The sequence below is a fragment of the Cucurbita maxima genome, unplaced genomic scaffold, assembly GCF_002738345.1.
Source record: "Cucurbita maxima cultivar Rimu unplaced genomic scaffold, Cmax_1.0 Cma_Scf00001, whole genome shotgun sequence".
NCBI classification, from domain to species: domain Eukaryota; kingdom Viridiplantae; phylum Streptophyta; class Magnoliopsida; order Cucurbitales; family Cucurbitaceae; genus Cucurbita; species Cucurbita maxima.
In genome coordinates, this window is record NW_019272017.1 from 10,599,096 (window position 1) to 10,616,891 (window position 17,796).

At 39.9% G+C, this 17,796-nt stretch overlaps 6 pseudogenes; all 6 read right to left on the minus strand.

The window, feature by feature from the left end:
- Positions 1–17,796, minus strand: part of LOC111487991 — a 601,695-nt pseudogene that overhangs the window by 553,287 nt on the left and 30,612 nt on the right.
- LOC111494269 lies at positions 12,691–12,809 on the minus strand (annotated as a pseudogene).
- LOC111494301 lies at positions 13,078–13,196 on the minus strand (annotated as a pseudogene).
- Positions 13,467–13,586, minus strand: LOC111494365 (annotated as a pseudogene).
- LOC111494339 lies at positions 13,812–13,930 on the minus strand (annotated as a pseudogene).
- Positions 14,600–14,718, minus strand: LOC111494290 (annotated as a pseudogene).

Below are 17,796 nucleotides of genomic sequence, written 5' to 3' on the forward strand. Positions count from 1 at the left end.
GAATTTGGTCTTCTCTTGGTTCGATCGAGTCTTATTGGTTCTTTCTCCCCCCTCAAACACAGTCAAATTAGCGTTTTATATAGTATAGCTTATAGCTGCTGTTACAGGAATATGTAATAGTAAGAAAATCAGGCTATTGGCTGCATGCATCTTCCGTTGTCCTTTCTATTTCAGTACTTTTAGTTACTTTCCCGGAGAAAGAGAAAACGTCAGTCTGACTGACGAAATGCCTTAACTATTTCTCATTCAGTTTGGATGAGTGTTCTAAGAGCTAATTCATTTCAGTCTTTAACTCGCCCTTGAGGACAGCAAATCAGATCTGACTGTAGACAGAAAAGAACCTTTGATAACAAGTCTTTCTATTGACTTACAGGGGAAAGAAATTGCGTTGAAAGCAAAGATCAGGCAAATTCCCTGAACTAGGAAGGGGGAGCCGAGTCATACCATCCCAAAAACCCACCACCAGCTGCCAAGTACTCCTCTTAGGAGGGTATACCAAAGTGGGAGTGCATAGTACCGTTTGACCAGTCCTACGTCCAGACTCTAAGCCCAACCCATGTCGTGGGCAGCCCCATTAGCCGAAGTATGGCCGCCTGTAGGCTTTTCTTCCTTCTTTACTAAAGTATCGGACTTTAGGCTATTATGCTCTTCCAGATATCTATACCGACTGTTTGCGTTAAGATCGCTGTTTGGTATTCTCAAATCTTTCTGTCTTCAATTTCAGACCATCGCCTTTGCATATCAACTAGGTTGGATCGGATGTCACCCTGTGGAGGATCCAGCATCACCCCTAAGGCTATTGCATCCTTTCTTGGGACCTTCTTCAACCCCAGGATGTGATGAGTCGACATCGAGGTGCCAAACGACTCCGTCGATAAGAGCTCTTGGGAGTCATCAGCCTGTTATCCCCGGCGTACCACCACGGGACTGTTCGTTCTTTTTCGGATCCCGCTCCTAAACATAAGGGATAGGGGGAAGGTGACCGGGCCTATCATATCAAAAGGGTTGTCGAAAGAGAACTCGCCAGTCCAACTTGGTGAAATACCTTACCGCACCTAATTGATCGGCCTTCATCAGTTGAGCAACTTCTTGATTGATCTCAAGAGTCAAGAGATTTTATCGCCTCTTTGATTGGGTCAATCTTCTTTCTCTTGGAAGTTTAACAGCTTGTTTCCATATGGCCTCCTCGTTTTGAGACATTATCACTTTGGAGTGGTTTATCCGTGGACACCCCTAGGCTCTGCTCTCGCTTGCTTTCATGTAAGCGAGAATGGACAAGAAAAAGAACCTTTCCACTTACTTTCCCTACTAACTTCTCTTTAATCAAAATCCATGTGCCGCTTTCCTAATCAAAAGATAGGAGAGCACCCCTTCTCCCGAAGTTACGGGGTCATTTTGCCGAGTTCCTTCGACATGGTTCTCTCAAGCGCCCTACCCAAAGCTTGTTCTAAAGGGTAAACTTCGCTTGTTAGGATAGGGGGAAGCGTACAAGAAAGCCCCTACTTCTTCTAGTTGCGGAGTTCTACCAATTGTTTATTCGCAATGGCTTGAACGAATACGACGAAGAATCCCATCCCTTGCTGGATAGGGCTTGACATAAAGAACAATCAACTTTACTTCAACTCTCTCTCTCTTTTTGTGAATGCAGAGTGTTGCATAACTTATCTAACAGTCTCCTTGCACTCCATACGCCTGGTTTGATTCAGACTCATAAATTCTAACTTCAAAGTTTTGTTCTTTTTAGCTGACATGTTTTGAACTTTCTAGGATCTCATTGTTTGAACATTTTACGAGCAAATGAAACAGATCCACAATGGTTGGTGGAACAAAGAGAGACAGAGGTTAACATTATTAAAGGATGGATCAGTAAGTACTATGCTGATCTTGGCTGTCCAAACAATATATAAACAACACATAATGATTATGAAACACCCAAATTACCGTATATGGCAGTCCAAACAATATATAGACAGTTGAACCCAGTTGTCTACTATATATGTTGCCTTTCCTGGTAGGAAATGAGCCGACTTTGTCAGACGATCGACAACCACCCAAATTACCGTGTAGCCCTTTAGTGTTTTGGGTAGGCCTACTATGAAATCCATAGCAATGTTTTCCCATTTCCATTCTGGTATGCTTAGAGGTTGTAGTAGCCCGACGGTTTTCTGCCTAGGGGCTTTTACTTGTTGGCACACCATACATTTACTCACATACTCCACGATATCCTTTTTCATACTTCACCACCAGAAGTGTTGTTTCAAGTCTTGATACATCTTTGTTCCACCTGGATGTATCGAGAAGGGTGAGTTGTGTGCCTCAATTAGGATTTTGTTCTTTATTTCACTGACCGATGGGACACATAAACGCACTTGACATAATAGTCCGTCATCTGTTGACTTAGAAAAAATGCCACTAGGCCTGCTTTCAACTAATTTAGGATTTTGTTTAGGCTTGGATCCTCACGTTGTGAGTCTATGATCCTCTGTCTGAGCGTTGGACGCACTATCAGTCGAGCTATTTGAGCTGCCACCACTTTGGTTACTACCGCTATATCAGCTCGTTCGAAATCAGTACACACTCATGGCTCCCTTGTGATGAGGGTCGACGAGTGTACTGTTTTTCGACTTAGTGCATCAGCGACTACGTTTGCTTTTTCAGGGTGGTACTGGATATCTATGTCGTAATCTTTTACCAGCTCTAGCCATCTACGTTGTCTCATGTTCAATTCTTTTTCTGTGAACAAGTATTGTAGGATTTTTTGGTCCGTATAAATTTGGGTCTTTTCGCCATACAGGTAGTGTTGCCAAATTTTTAGCGCAAACACCACTACCCCCAACTCCAAATCATGTGTAGGATAGTTTTTCTCATAATCCTTTAGTTGGCGTGATGTAACCACCTTGCCCTGTTGCATCAGTACACAACCCAAGAAACTTCGTATCTCGGTGATTGTAGTTGGGCGTTTCCATTTCGTGACAGCTTCTATCTTGTTGGGATCTACTAAAATTCCGTCTTTAGACACTACGTGCCCCAATAACGAAACCTGTCGTAGCCAAAATTCGCACTTGGAGAATTTGACATACAACTTGTTCTCCCTTAAGATAGTTAGGGCTTTGCGAAGGTGCTCTTGGTGTTCTAGGTCCGTTTTCGAGTATATGAGGATGTCGTCTATGAACACGATCACAAACGAGTCTAAGCACTCCTAATACTCGGTTCATTAATTCCATGAATACTGCTGGGGCATTGGTGAGCCCAAAAGACATTACCACAAACTCATAGTGGCCATATCTAGTTTGAAAGGCTGTTTTCGGTATATCTTCATTTTTAATCTTAATTTGATGGTGTCCTAATCGAAGATCTATTTTGGAAAACACTGTCGCCTCTCAAAGTTGGTCAAATAGGTCCTCGATGCAAGGTAATGGGTATTTGTTCTTTACCGTCCTCTTGTTTAATTCTCTATAATCAATGCATAGACGCATAAAGCCGTTTTTCATTTTTAGAAACAACACTAGTGCTCCCCAAGGGGATACGCTAGGTCGAATGAAGACACTAGTTGTGGTTCGAAACCGGTTCGTGAGGAAAAAAAAAATTTGAACTACAAAAGGTTGTAATTGATTGAAAATGGAAGAGATTGCAAGCTGAACCGAAGAAGAAGATGGAAGAGGCAGTTCTGGTGCTTTTTTTGTCGTCGGGGTCCGGTTCAATGTTTTTAAGGGTTGGTTCGCCCAATTTTTTATTATTAATGTAATAATTTATTAATTGGTTGCTTTAAATTGTCAAAACCAATCCACTTTAGTGTGTTTAATTAATTATGCATTATGAATGTATATTTTAATTAAATAGAAAATATATATGCATAAAGTATGTCATATAGATTTAAAATCCCACCATAGGCTAAGCATGTTTCATGCATTCCAAGTATGTTATAAGTGTTATAATATATAGTATGCATGTTTAGGGTTCCATGAGTGATAGATATAAATTGTTATATTCTTGCATGGAATGGATGATTATATAATTGTTATATAAAGCATGTTAGATGCATGTTATAGGTTATTTTCAATGTCATAAAATGAGATAGACATTAAAATCTATAATAAAGATAAGTGCATGCTCACTTAGGGTTAAGAACCAAGCACGATCAATTTTAATAGTTAAAATAGGTCAATGTCTTGTAAAATTGCGATTACAAAAAAGCTCACTTGGCATGATCTTGTCTAAGGCTAGAGGTACTTAAGTTGACGGTTTACGAAACACCTACTACCTAGAGATCCGACTAGTACTTGAGCTTAGTTAACCCAGTTTTATGAGCATGCTTGAGTGATGTAAGTTTTAGAAAAATTACCTAAACTTAAGTTATATTTAATTAACCAGAATATACCTAAGTAATGAGTATACCCAACCGTCTAAAACACTTAGTGTGAGGGAAAAGGTATATGAAATACATTGTTTTCTTTTTACGCTCTCTAAAAAATTCATACCGTGAGATTTATGCTCGGCCTCGTGTCGCCCTAGGAGTGTCATTCATTCGGAAGGTATTTGCATGAGTCAATAACAAGGTGAATAGAGAAAGTATTTATAGTAAGTGGGAGAAGGAATTATATCAACACGTCCTATGGTCTCCACCACTAGGTCGCATCGTGAGATTCCCATGTTCTGCTTGCATGTTGCCCTAGAGCAACTACCCATTCGGAGGGTTGTAACATGGGAGTCGAAACAACTCAAACTTCATAAATGGATAGGATTTCTTAGGTCCATTCCCAACTTTGGCTTTTTCATTCGATAGCATTATTGGGACCGATCTCTGAGGTTTGAAAATGACGGGTCACACTTACGAAGAATTACTAAGAGTTAGTATATTCTTGACCAAAATAGCGATAACTAAAACACTATAGGAACAAGAGTTATTCTGGGATTAGTGTTTAAGTCAAGAATGTCTTGGTTTAGTGAAGGAGTGATTGACGGCTCCTTGGTAACAGTTGCTCTAACTCACTAAAGTATCATTGCAAATTAATAATTTTTGGGTACATTATTACATTTGCTAAACCTGATTGGATTAAATAGGATTAAGTCAAATCACTAATCGAATTTTCTTTATATCCCAGCATGACAAACTCAATAGTACAATTACTTGCTTTTGAGAAATTAAACGACGACAATTACGCAACTTAGAAATCAAACCTAAACACAATATTTGTAATTGATGATTTAAGGTTTGTTTTAACTGAGGAATATCCTCCAAACCCCAGCACAAATGCAAACCGAACAGTTCAGGATGCATATGACAGATGGACAAAGGCAAATGACAAAGCCCGAGTGTACATTTTAGCCAACATATCTGATGTTTTGGCTAATAGACACGATGTTATGAGTACTGCTAAAGAGATTATGGAATCTCTGAAAGGGATGTTTGGATAACCATCCTTCTCCCTTAGACATGACGCCATAAAATACATTTACAACTTCCATATGAAAGAAGGGACCTCAGTTAGAGAACATGTCCTGGACATGATGGTCCATTTCAATGTGGCAGAAGAAAATAAAGCTGTCATTGATGAGAAGAGTCAAGTCAATTTTATCATGGAGTCTCTTTCGAAAAGCTTCTTCCAGTTCCGCACAAATGTGATTATGAACAAGATAGAATACAACTAGACTGCTCTTCTCAATGAGCTACAGACTTATCAGTCCCTTTTAACGGACAAGGGACAAACAGGAGAAGCAAATGTTGCTGTCTTTAAAAAATTACTACGAGGATCATCCTCCAAAAATAAGTCTGGACCTTCATTTTCTAAAAGTGTTTTGATAAAGAAGAAGGGTAAGGGGAAAAATAAGATTCCTACTGACCCGCAAACACAAGGTTTAAAAAGCAGATAAAGGAAAATGTTTCCGTTGCAATGAAAATGGGCAAACACAAGATTCCTACTGACCCTCAAAATACCTTGCAGGAAGAAAGCCAAAAAGACACACTAAGGTAAATATAATTTACTTGTAGAAATATGTTTGTAGAGTATGATAACTCAATTAGATTCATGGGCCACTAATTATATTTGTTCTTTTTACCAGGAAACTAGCTCCTAGAGAATGCTTGCGGACGATGAGATAACACTCAGGGTTGAAATAGGAGAGGTTGTCTCAGCAAGATGAATAGGAAATTTAAAGTTGTTTTTTGGAGATAGATTCATTATATTAGATACTGTACTTTTTGTTCCTGGAATGAAAATAAATCTAATATCTATCTCTTCTTTATTAGAATAATTGTATAAATTATCTTTTGAAATCAATGAAGTGATCATTTGCAAAAGAGGTATTCATATTTGTTATGCAAAACTAGAATACAACTTATATAAGTTAAAACCAAACGAAACAAAAGCTATTTTAAATACCGAGATGTTTAAAACAGCTGAAACTCAAAATAAACGACAAGATTTCTCCTGATACCTATCTTTGGCACTTAAGACTAGGCCACATTAATCTTAATAGGATTGAGAGATTGGTTAAAAGAGGACTTCTAAATGAGTTAGAAGACAATTCTTTATCTCCATGTGAGTCTTGTCTTGAGGGTAAAATGACTAAACGACTATTTTCCGAAAAAGGTTATAGAGCCAAGAAACCTTAGAACTCGTGCATACAGATCTCTGTGGTCCAATGAATGTCAAAGCACGAGGAGGGTATGAATATTTCATCAGTTTTATTGATGATTATTCAAGGTCTGGCTATCTTTACCTAATGCATTACAAGTCCAAAGCTCTTGAAAAATTCAGAGAGTACAAGACTGAGATTGAGAATCTATTAGGTAAAACTTTTAAAACACTTCGATCAGATCGAGGTGGAGAGTATATGAACTTAAGATTTGAGGACTATATGATAGAACATGGAATAATGTCTCAACTCTCATCCCCTAGTATGCCTCAACAGAATGGTGTATCAGAAAGGAGAAATAGAACTCTGTTAGACATGGTTCGGTCTATGATGAGTTTCGCTTAATTACCTGATCCGTTTTGGGGATATGCAGTGGAGACTGCTACATACATTTTGAACATGGTTCCTTTTAAAAGTGTTTCAAAAACACCTTATGAGTTATGGAAAGGGTGTAAAGATAGTTTACGTCACTTCAGGATTTGGGGATGCCCAACACATGTGTTGTTGCAAAACCCCAAGAAATTAAAACGTCGTTTAAAATTATGTCTATTTGTAGGATACCCCAAAGAGACTAAAGATGGTTTGTTTTATGACCCTCAAGAGAATAGAGTGTTTGTATCAACAAATGCTACATTTTTAGAGGAAGACCACGTAAGAAATCCTCAACCTCATAGCAAATTAGTATTAAGTGAGATTTCTAAAGAAGCTACTGATAAAACAACAAGAGTTGTTGATCAGGCTGGTCCTTCAACAAGAGTTGTTGATGGAGCTGACACTTCTGGTCAATCACATCCTTCTCAAGAGTTGAGAATGCCTCGACGTAGTGGGAGGGTTATAACTCAACCCGATCGTTACTTGGATTTGGCAGAAACACAAGTCATCATACCTAATGATGGCGTTGAGGATCCATTGACCTATAAACATGCAATGAATGATGAAGATAAAGATTAGTGGATCAAAGCCATGAATCTTGAAATGGAGTCATGTACTTCAATTCAGTCTGGGAACTTGTAGATCAACCAGATGGGGTAAAACCTATTGGTTGCAAATGGATCTATAAGAGGAAAAGAGGCCAAACCGGTAAGGTACAGATCTTTAAAGCTCGACTTGTAGTAAAGGGTTATACCAAAGAGAGGGGGTGGACCATGAAGAAACCTTCTCTCTTGTTGCTATGCTTAAATCGATTAGAATAATTTATCCATTGCCACATTTTATGATTATGAAATTTGGCAAATGGATGTTAAGACGGTTTTTTTGAACGGCAATCTTGAAGAGAATATCTATATGGCTCAACTAGAGGGGTTCATTGAACAGGATCACGAGCAAAGGGTTTGCAAGCTTAAAAGATCCATTTATGGGTTGAAGCAAGCATCTCGATCTTGGAATATAAAGTTTGATAATGCGATCAAATCTTATGACTTTAAATAGAATGTTGACGAACCTTGTGTTTATAAAAGGATAGTCAACTCTACAGTAGCTTTCCTGGTATTGTACGTTGACGTTATCCTACTCATTGGGAATGATGTGGGATTTTTGACTGACATTAAGCATTGGCTAGCGACACAATTCCAAATGAAAGATTTGGAAGAGGCTCAGTTTGTTCTTGGAATCCAAATTGTTTGGAATCGCAAGAATAAAACAGTAGCATTTTCTCAGGGATCGTACATCGACAAAATGTTGATTCGATATAAGATGCAGGGCTCCAAGAAAGAATTATTACCTTTCAGGCACGTAGTTCATTTGTCGAAGGAACAAAGTCCTAAGACACCTCAAGAAGTTGAGAATATGAGACACATTCCCTATGCATTAGCAGTCGGTAGTCTGATGTATGCCATGCTATGTACCTGACCAAACATATGCTATGCTATGGAAATTATCAGCAGATATCAGTCCAATTCGGGACGTGCTCATTGGACTGCCGTTAAGAATATCCTCAAGTATCTTAGGAGAACGAGGGACAATATGCTAATGTACGGTGCTAAGGATCTGATCCTTACAGGGTACACTGATTCAGATTTTCAGACCGATATAGATTCGAGAAAATCGACATCAGGATCTGTCTTCACTCTGAATGGAGGAGCAATAATTGGAGAAGTATATAGCAAGGTTGCATTGCTGATTCCACCATGGAGGCTGAGTATGTTGCTGCTTGTGAAGCAGCGAAAGAATATGTATGGATTAGGAAGTTCTTATCTGATTTGGAAGTTGTTCCAAACATGCATCTGCCTACCACTCTTTATTGTGATAATAGTGGAGTAGTTGCAAATTCTAAAGAACCAAGAAGCCATAAGCGAAGAAAACGATAGTGAGCGCAAATATTATCTCAAAAGGGAGATTATGCAACGAGGAGTGTGATCGTCACAAAGATAGCTTCAGAGCACAATATAGCTGATCCTTTTACGAAGCCCCCCACGGCTAAAGTGTTTGGAGGGCACCTAGTGAGTCTAGGACTACGAGTTATGTAATCTAGGGCAAGTGGGAGAAAATGCATGGGTACGTGATGCCCTAGTTTATTCTCTTTATGTCTTTCTCTCTACTCAACATTATAAAACCCCACTAGAGTTTTAGTCCAAGTGGGAGTTTGTTGGGTTTTATGTCATAAAACTCATAATTTGTAAATAAAAACATATTCTATTTTCAATAAAGTTATTATTGATGTTTATTCAGTAAAGATTGTTATTGAATAAAGTGAATTTTATGATCGTTAATCTAAATCCAATAAACTAAGAATACTCTGGCTATAGTATGATTACTTGAACTATATGTAGAGACATAAGAGTGGATCAAGTTCAAGTGTAGAGTCAAAATGATCTATAGTATAGGGATAAGGCTGAGTACCTTATCCTGAGGACACTTTCGATGCAGCTCACTTTTGTATATGACATAAACAATGTGATCAATAAATTGTACATGCGGAGACATGTGAGTGGGGGCGTCCTATGCAATGAGTATTGCATACGATCGAACCATGAAGAAAATCACTCTTACTTTATAATGTCGTTTACTGTTGAGACTGATTTTCTTTTCATTCGATGACCTAGGTAACTCGATCTTAATCCTGAACTAACCATGAACTCCTGTTTATTCGGAATTATCCTTAGATTTGCATGGGTGAGAGTGGCTCGAGTTCGCCGACTCAATAGGCCTCCTATTTCAGGGGTAAGACTGTGTGAATGGCTGGGAACGTGAGTGCAAGATGGAATTCGCTCCTACCCACTTTTAGGGATAGAAGAGGGTGGGACCCCTTGTTGAAGACTTGGAGTCAGTACTTAATGGAACAACCTCTCTACTATCCTCAAAAGCGGGTAGGAGTGAATTCCATCTTACACTCTATGTCCCCAGCTATTCACCCAGTATTACCCCTGAAATGGGAGGCTTATTGAGTCGGAGAACTCAGGCCACTCTCACCATGCAAATCTAAGGATAATTTCGAATAAACAGGAGTTCATAGTTAGCTCAGGATTAAGATCGAGTTACCTAGGTCATCGAATGAAAAAATGAGTTTCAACAGTAAACGACATTATAAAGTGAGAGTCGGTTTCTTCATGGTCCGATCTTATGCAATACATATTGCATAGGATGCCCGCACTCACATACCTCCACATGTACAATTTAGTGATCACATTGTTTATATCATATACAAAAGTGGGCCGCATCTATAGTGTCCCCAAAATAAGGTACTCAACCTTATCCCTGTACTATAGATCATTTTGACTCTATACTTGAACTTGATCCACTCTTATGTTTCTACATATAGTTCTAGTAATCATACTATAGTCAGAGTGTTCTTAGTTTATTGGATTTAGATTAATGATCATAACATTCACTTTATTCAATAACAATCTTTACTGAATAAACATCAATAATAAATTTATTGAAAACAGAATATGTTTTTGTTTACCAACTATGAGTTTTAGGACATAAAACCCAGCAGAAGAATAGAGTAAGATGAAGAAGTGGATGAGAGAGCTCAAAAGAGGGGAATTCAAGTGAAGAACAACAACAAAGTTTTATAACTCTTTAATCATTTACTCTCTTTTTTTATTCTATGAATTTTAACATGATTAAAATGATGATTCATTTGTTTAAATAAGTTTATATGGAGAGCTAAACCTTAGAAGGGAAGCGAGAGAGTTTTATGTAGTTTAAGTATGTTAATCACCATGCATGACCTCAAGAGAGCACTTGAGAATTTATAAAAAAAGGAGTTAAAATCCACCACAAATTTCAACAACTTATCTATTTAAACTCTCCTAGCTGAACCTTCCTCATTATCATTGATTTTCTCATTGCTCTCGTTTTTCTACCATAATTGACACTCTGTGTAAATTTTGTTTAAATAGTTTAGGCTCAACAACACACATTTGAATGATACTAAAAAATCACTTAGTTTTCAGCAACAAAAGTAACTAAACAAAATAGGTTTTCTATGCAATCGATAATTTACTTATTACTTGCTACTTGTGATAATGGATACTTGCGTTTCCTCCCTTAAACCGGATGCACGAACCGCCATAGGCCCTTGGATGTCCTCCCTTAAACCCGTAATAAAATGAATGACTTTCTTCTTTTGTTGTATCAATTAGTTCTAACGTGAACTTGCAAACTCCAGACATACTCTTCCAATGTCTTACTTATGTGTTTGAGGCTCAGGAACTCCTCCTAGATTTGGTGCATGTCACAAAAAATGTGCATATGCCCTTTAACTTGTAGATTTTCATGTAGTAAATGTATTGAAAGGTTGTTTCTATTGCTTCTAGCTATGTCTCACTACCACAAGATCTACCTTGTCTCTATCGAACATAGGTGGATTGAACTTCTTAAGGTCTCTTAAGAATCATGATTCTTTCATGGTCCCTTGCACCATTTTGCATGTTCTAATTTAGATTGAGTGATTAGTCGGTAAATATTGTGCTGAATCTGAACAAATTTAAATAAAAAAGAGTAAAAAAGGAATTTCATGTTATGCTTGTAAAGTACACACATGATGATATAAAAGTATATTAGTGGTAAGCGTATGCAAAAAATCTTACATAGTATATATTAGTCGTTATGTACACTATAACTTCAAAACTGCTGTCTATATAATAATGTACCACGAAATAAAATAAAAGGAGAGAAATAAAAATTGATAAAGGTATGAAATTATTTTTTTATTCAACTCCGTTTTGCGTCTTACTTTGCTCTAAGAGGGTACTCGATTGCGAATTGCTTTTAAGCCGAGAAATCAAACCTGTACAACATAGAGTAAACATTTCGAACAACATATATTCCTCAATACAACCTTGTTTTTGCTGTATGAGTACTCGTTTTCATACATTTTTCCACGATCTATAAGATCGTGGTTACGAACAAACAAAAATTTTAGAGAATCGAGACCTTTAATGCTCTTCCTATTATCTTAGAGTTAAGTTGGAACTTTAAAACGTCATATCTTTAACCTCAGTTAATTAAATTAGATGTTTTTTTTTTCATTTTATGTAACTTTTTGAGATCTACACGCTGGCAAGTCGCCAACGGTGGCTTACCCAACCCTTCATCCCAAAATATGGCCGTTTTGACATTAAATTTTGCTTACAAAAATTTTTCTTCCACATTTCTCCTCTTTGAGATTTCAACCGAGCACTTTTTCAGATCTAAGATAATTCTAATTTTTGTTCTTTTTGTAGGTATATGAAGCTGCCATAGCATATCAACATGAATGCACGTCAGCACTCAAAATGGCCAGCGGGGCCCATGCAAGTAAAACTGTCCATTTAATCCACAAGGAATCACCATTTACATAAAGAATCATAAAAAAAAGTTTGGAGAGATTTCTCTCTATTAGCTGAATTAGGCAAGTGCTGAAATTAGGAGGATAGCTAAACACATGCCATTTTCCCTCGCCCAAGCACGCTTAACGTCGATGTTTTGATGGGATCCGGTGCATTAGAATTCTGGATGTGCTCAAAGCAACGAGATCCATTCATCTGAGGGATCCATTTGCCCTCGAGGCGACGGTGGGTGCACACACGTGCTCGGAACTTGAAATAACGAGTAAAAGAAATAAAAAAAGGGGTGCAACACGAGGACTTCCCAAGTGGTCACCCAACTTATTACTACTCTAGACCAAGCGCGCTTAGCTGCGGAGTTCTGATGGGATCTGGTGCATTAGTGTTGGTATGATTGCACCCGATATGTAATGCGCACAAAATTGCATTGAACGCATGCGGGGCGACATGATCGAGGAGACGGTGGGTGCACGCGCGTGTTCGGAACGGGCGGTAGGCGTGATCGAGGTGAAGGTGGGTGCACGCACGTGCTCTGAATGATCGACAAGGCCCGCACAGACACGTCTGGGAGAAGGAACGCGATGGGCATGAGCGGGGGCGGTTGCCATTTGTAAAGAAAGGAAGATAAGAGCGGGGAGAAATTGAAATAACGAGTAAAAGAAATAAAACAAGGGTGCAACACGAAGACTTCCCAAGTCGTCACCCAACTTAATACTTCCCTCGCCCAAGCATGCTTGACTATAGAGTTCTGATGGGATCCAGTAAATTAGTGCTGGTATGATCGCACCCAACATACAATGCGCATAAAATTGTATTGAACGAATGCGGGGCGACATGATCGAGGAGACGGTGGGTGCACGTGCATGCTCGGAACGGGCGGCGGACGTGATCGAGGTGACAGTGGGTGCACGTACATGCTGGAATGATAGGCGGGGCCTGCGCTGACACATCGGGGAGAAGGAACGCGATGGGCGTGAGCGGGGGCGATTGCCATTTATAAAGAAAGGGAGATAAGAACAGGGAGAAATTGAAATAACGAGTAAAAGAAATAAAAAAAAAAGGGTGCAACACGAGGACTTCTCAAGTGATCACCTACCTTAGTACTACTCCTCACCCAAGCACGCTTAATTGCGGAATTTTGATGGGATCTGGTGCATTAGTGCTGGTATGATCGCACCCGACATGCAATGCGCACAAAATTGCATTTAACGCATGCGGGGCAGCATGATCCAAGAGACGGTAGGTGCATGCAGGTGCTCAGAATGGTCGGTGGGGCCCGCACGAACACGTCAGGGAGAAGGACGCGATGGGCGTGAGCGTGCGAGCGGGGGCGGTAGCTAGTTGTAAAGAAAGGAAGATAAGATCGGGGAGAAATTGAAATAACGAGTAAAAGAAATAAAAAAAGGGGTGCAACACGAGGACTTCCCAAGGGGTTACCAAACTTAGTACTACTCTCGCCCAAGCAAGCTTAACTACAGAGTTATGATGGGATTTAGTGCATTAGTGCTGGTATGATCGCACTCGACATGCAATGCGCGCAAAATTGCATTTAACGCATGCGGGGCGACATGATCGAGGGGACGATAGGTGCATGCTTGTGCTCGTAATGGATGGCAGGCGTGACCGAGGCGAAGGTGGGTGCAGGCACGTGCTCGGAACGGCCGACGGAGCTTGCATAGACACGTCGGGGAGAAGGAACGCGATGGGCATAAGCGTGCGAGCGGCACCGGTTGCCATTTGTAAAGAAAGGAAGATAAGAGTGAGGAGAAATTGAAATAACGAGTAAAAAAAATAAATAAAGCGGTGCAACACGAGGACTTCCCAAGTGGTCACTAGTCTCGCCCAAGCACGCTTAACTGTAGAGTTTTGATGGGATCCGATGCATTAGTGCTGATATGATTGCACCCAACATTCAATGCGCAGAAATTGCATTGAACGCATGCGGGGCGGCATAATCGAGGGGACGGTGGGTGCACACGTGTTCTTGGAATGGGTAGCGGGTGTGATCGAGGCGTCGGTGGGTGCACTCACGTGCTCGGAACGGCTGACGAGGCCCGCGCGGACACGTCGTGGAGAAGAAACGCAATGGGCTTGAGCGTGCGAGCGGGGGGAGGTTGCCATTTGTAAAGAAAGGAAGGAAAGAACGAGGAGAAATTGAAATAACGAGCAAAAGAAATAAGAAATAAAAAAAAGGGGTGCAACACGAAGACTTCCCAAGTGGTCACCAAACTTAGTACTACTCTCGCCCAAGCAGACTTAACTGTGGAGTTCTGATGGAATCCGGTGCATTAGTGCTGATATGAACGCACCCGAGTTACAATTCGATTGCATTTAACGCATGTGGAGCAGCATGATTGAGGGGACGATAGGTGCATGTGAGTGCTCGGAACGGACGGCGGGCGTGATCGAGGCGACGATTGGTGCACGCACGTGCTCGAAACAGCCGGCGGGGCCCCCGTGGATACGTTGGGGAGAAGGAACGCGATGGGCGTGAACGTGCGAGCGGGGCCGATTTCCATTTCTAAAGAAAGGGAGATAAGAGCGGGAAGAAATTGAAATAACGAGTAAAATAAATAAAAAAGGGTGCAACATGAGAACTTCCCAAGTGGTCACTATTCTCGCCCAAGCACGCTTGACTGCCGAGTTCTGATGGGATTCGATGCATTCGTCCTGGTATGATCACACCCAACATTCGATGCGCACAAATGACATTTAACACATGCGGGGCAGCATGATCGAGGGGACGGTGGGTGCACGCGTGTCCTCAAAATGGGTGGCGGGTGTGATCGAGGCGACGGTGGGTGCACGCACGTGCTCAGAACGGCCGGCGGGGCCCTTCCGAACACGTCGTAGAGAAGGAACGTGATGGGCGTGAGCGTGCGAGCGGGGGCGGTTGCTATTTGTAAAGAAAGGAAGAAAAGAGCGGGGAGAAATTGAAATAACGAGTTAAAGAAATAAAAAAAGGGTTGCAACACGAGGACCTCTCAAGTGGTCACCTAACTTAGTCCTACTCTCGCCCAAGCACGCAAAACTGCAACGTTCTAATGGGATCTTGTGCATTATTGCTGTATGATCACACTTGACATTTAATGATCACAAATTGTATTTAACGCATGCGGGGTGTCACGGTCATGCTCGTCTAAGGCGTGTTGCTCATGGCTGCTTGCCCATGACAAGCCAAACCCTTTGTCTATCCATGTTCTAGTGTTTTTCTTTTGTATTTCTAGGGAATATGACATTTTGGAAAAATCATGTCTAAGCCTGCCAAACATGAAATGCCTCAGTTCGTACTATCAGGGGATATGACTAGTTGTCAACTTCTCCCTACCCAAGGTTATACACTGTGAGCCGTTATTGTTACTCTCTTGCTTGCTTATATAACGTCTCTTTCAAAAATCTCTCTCTGCCCTCGTTTTCTAAAACCTTCTCTTAAACCGAGGCTAGAGGCTTGATAATACGTCGCTTGGCCGTAGGCGATGCAAGAACAAATTGACTGAGCTCCCTAGTCATTGGAAAGTGAGTGCGGCAGAATCGCAAGTCCGCTGCCATCAAGAGTGCGATTATGACAAGTGCGATTATGACAAGTGGTATCAGAGCTTTGTTAGCTCTGTGACATAGCAAAGACCGAAACTATGTCGACGATAAAGTCGACACTCAAATCACAAGCCAACCCGCTTACTTTAATAGAGGAGGAAATGTTATTCCTCAAAGATGTCCCTGACACCATCCGCTTCCTTGAAGAACGGGTGACAGAATTGAATGGAAAAGACGTACATATCGACGCAATGGGAAACCGCCTGGATGGGTTGCCAATCGCAGAATTAATGTTTAATGTACAGTGTTGGGTTTTATGTCCTAAAACTCATAGTTTGTAAACAAAAACATATTCTATTTTCAATAAAGTTATTATTGTTGTTTATTCGGTAAAGATTGTTATTGAATAAAGTGACTTTTATGATCATTAATCTAAATCCAATAAATTAAGAATACTCTGGCTATAGTATGATTACTTGAACTATATGTAGAGAAATAAGAGTTGATCAAGTTCAAGTATATAGTCAAAATGATCTATAGTACAAGGATAAGACTGAGTACCTTATCCTGGAGACATTATGGATGTGGCCCACTTCTGTATATGACATAAACAATGTGATCACTAAATTGTACATGCGGAGACATGTGAGTGGGGGTGTCCTATGCAATGAGTATTGCATAAGATCAGACCATGAAGAAAATCGCTCTCACTTTATAATGTCGTTTACTGTTGAGACTGATTTTCTTTTCATTCGATGACTTAGGTAACTCGATCTTAATCTTGAGCTAACCATGAACTCCTGTTTATTCGGAATTATCCTTAGATTTGCATGGGTGAGAGTGGCTCAAGTTCGCCGACTCAATAGACCTCCCATTTTAGGGGTAAGACTGGGTAAATGGTTGGGGACGTGAGGTGCAAGATGGAATTCACTCCTACCCACTTTTAAGGATAGAAAAGAGGTAGTTCCCTTAAGTACTGACTCCAGGTCTTGAACAAGGGGCCCCACCCTCTCATTGGCCTGAGAGGGATTCGGTTTACTGGTTGGACCACAAACCAATTGTTAATTAGAGAATCAGTGAGACATAAGAAACAAGAAGTAACTTCAGGGGTAAAACAGTAAATTGACCCAGCTCTAGTTACGAACAGCCTGTGAAGGATCGACTTACTAATCATGGTTATATCAAATGGACAGAAATATATCTATAGTGCTGGGAGTGCAACTACTAGGCTATAGTGAAATGTTCTAGTAGTTAACGAATGTTGGTTAACAAGGTTAATGAATTTAACCGGTTAATCTTGGATCGTTGGAGCCCATGATCTATAGGTCCATTAGATCCCTCTGCTAGCTCATATCGGACTAAACCATAGAATAGTGTGACAAGTGAGTTCGAAGTGTTCGAATTCAAATTAGGGAGAATGCGTTACATACATACGATATATTTAACCGCAATTTTGTTTTATTTACGAATTAAACAAAAAGAGAGAATCTGAGATATTTAAATAAGATTTAAATATCTTAATCAAATATGTGTCGGAATTAATTGGGATTGACATTTGAATTAATATTAAATATTAATTAAATAGTTTAATTAATCATTTAATATTACTTTAATTTGAAATTAATAATTCAAATTGATTGTTGAATCAAAATGAAAAAAGTAAAAATGTTGACTTCATTTAATAGAAAAATCCGTTAGTGGAATTTTGAGGTGTCAAAATTTGGTTTAATCAAACTTGCATGCTTCCCAAATAAACCACACAAATTTGAGTGGAATTTTAAGTGTCAAAATTTGGTGAACTCAAGCATGCATGCTTGCCACATAATCCAAAACATTTGAGTGGAATTTTGAGTGT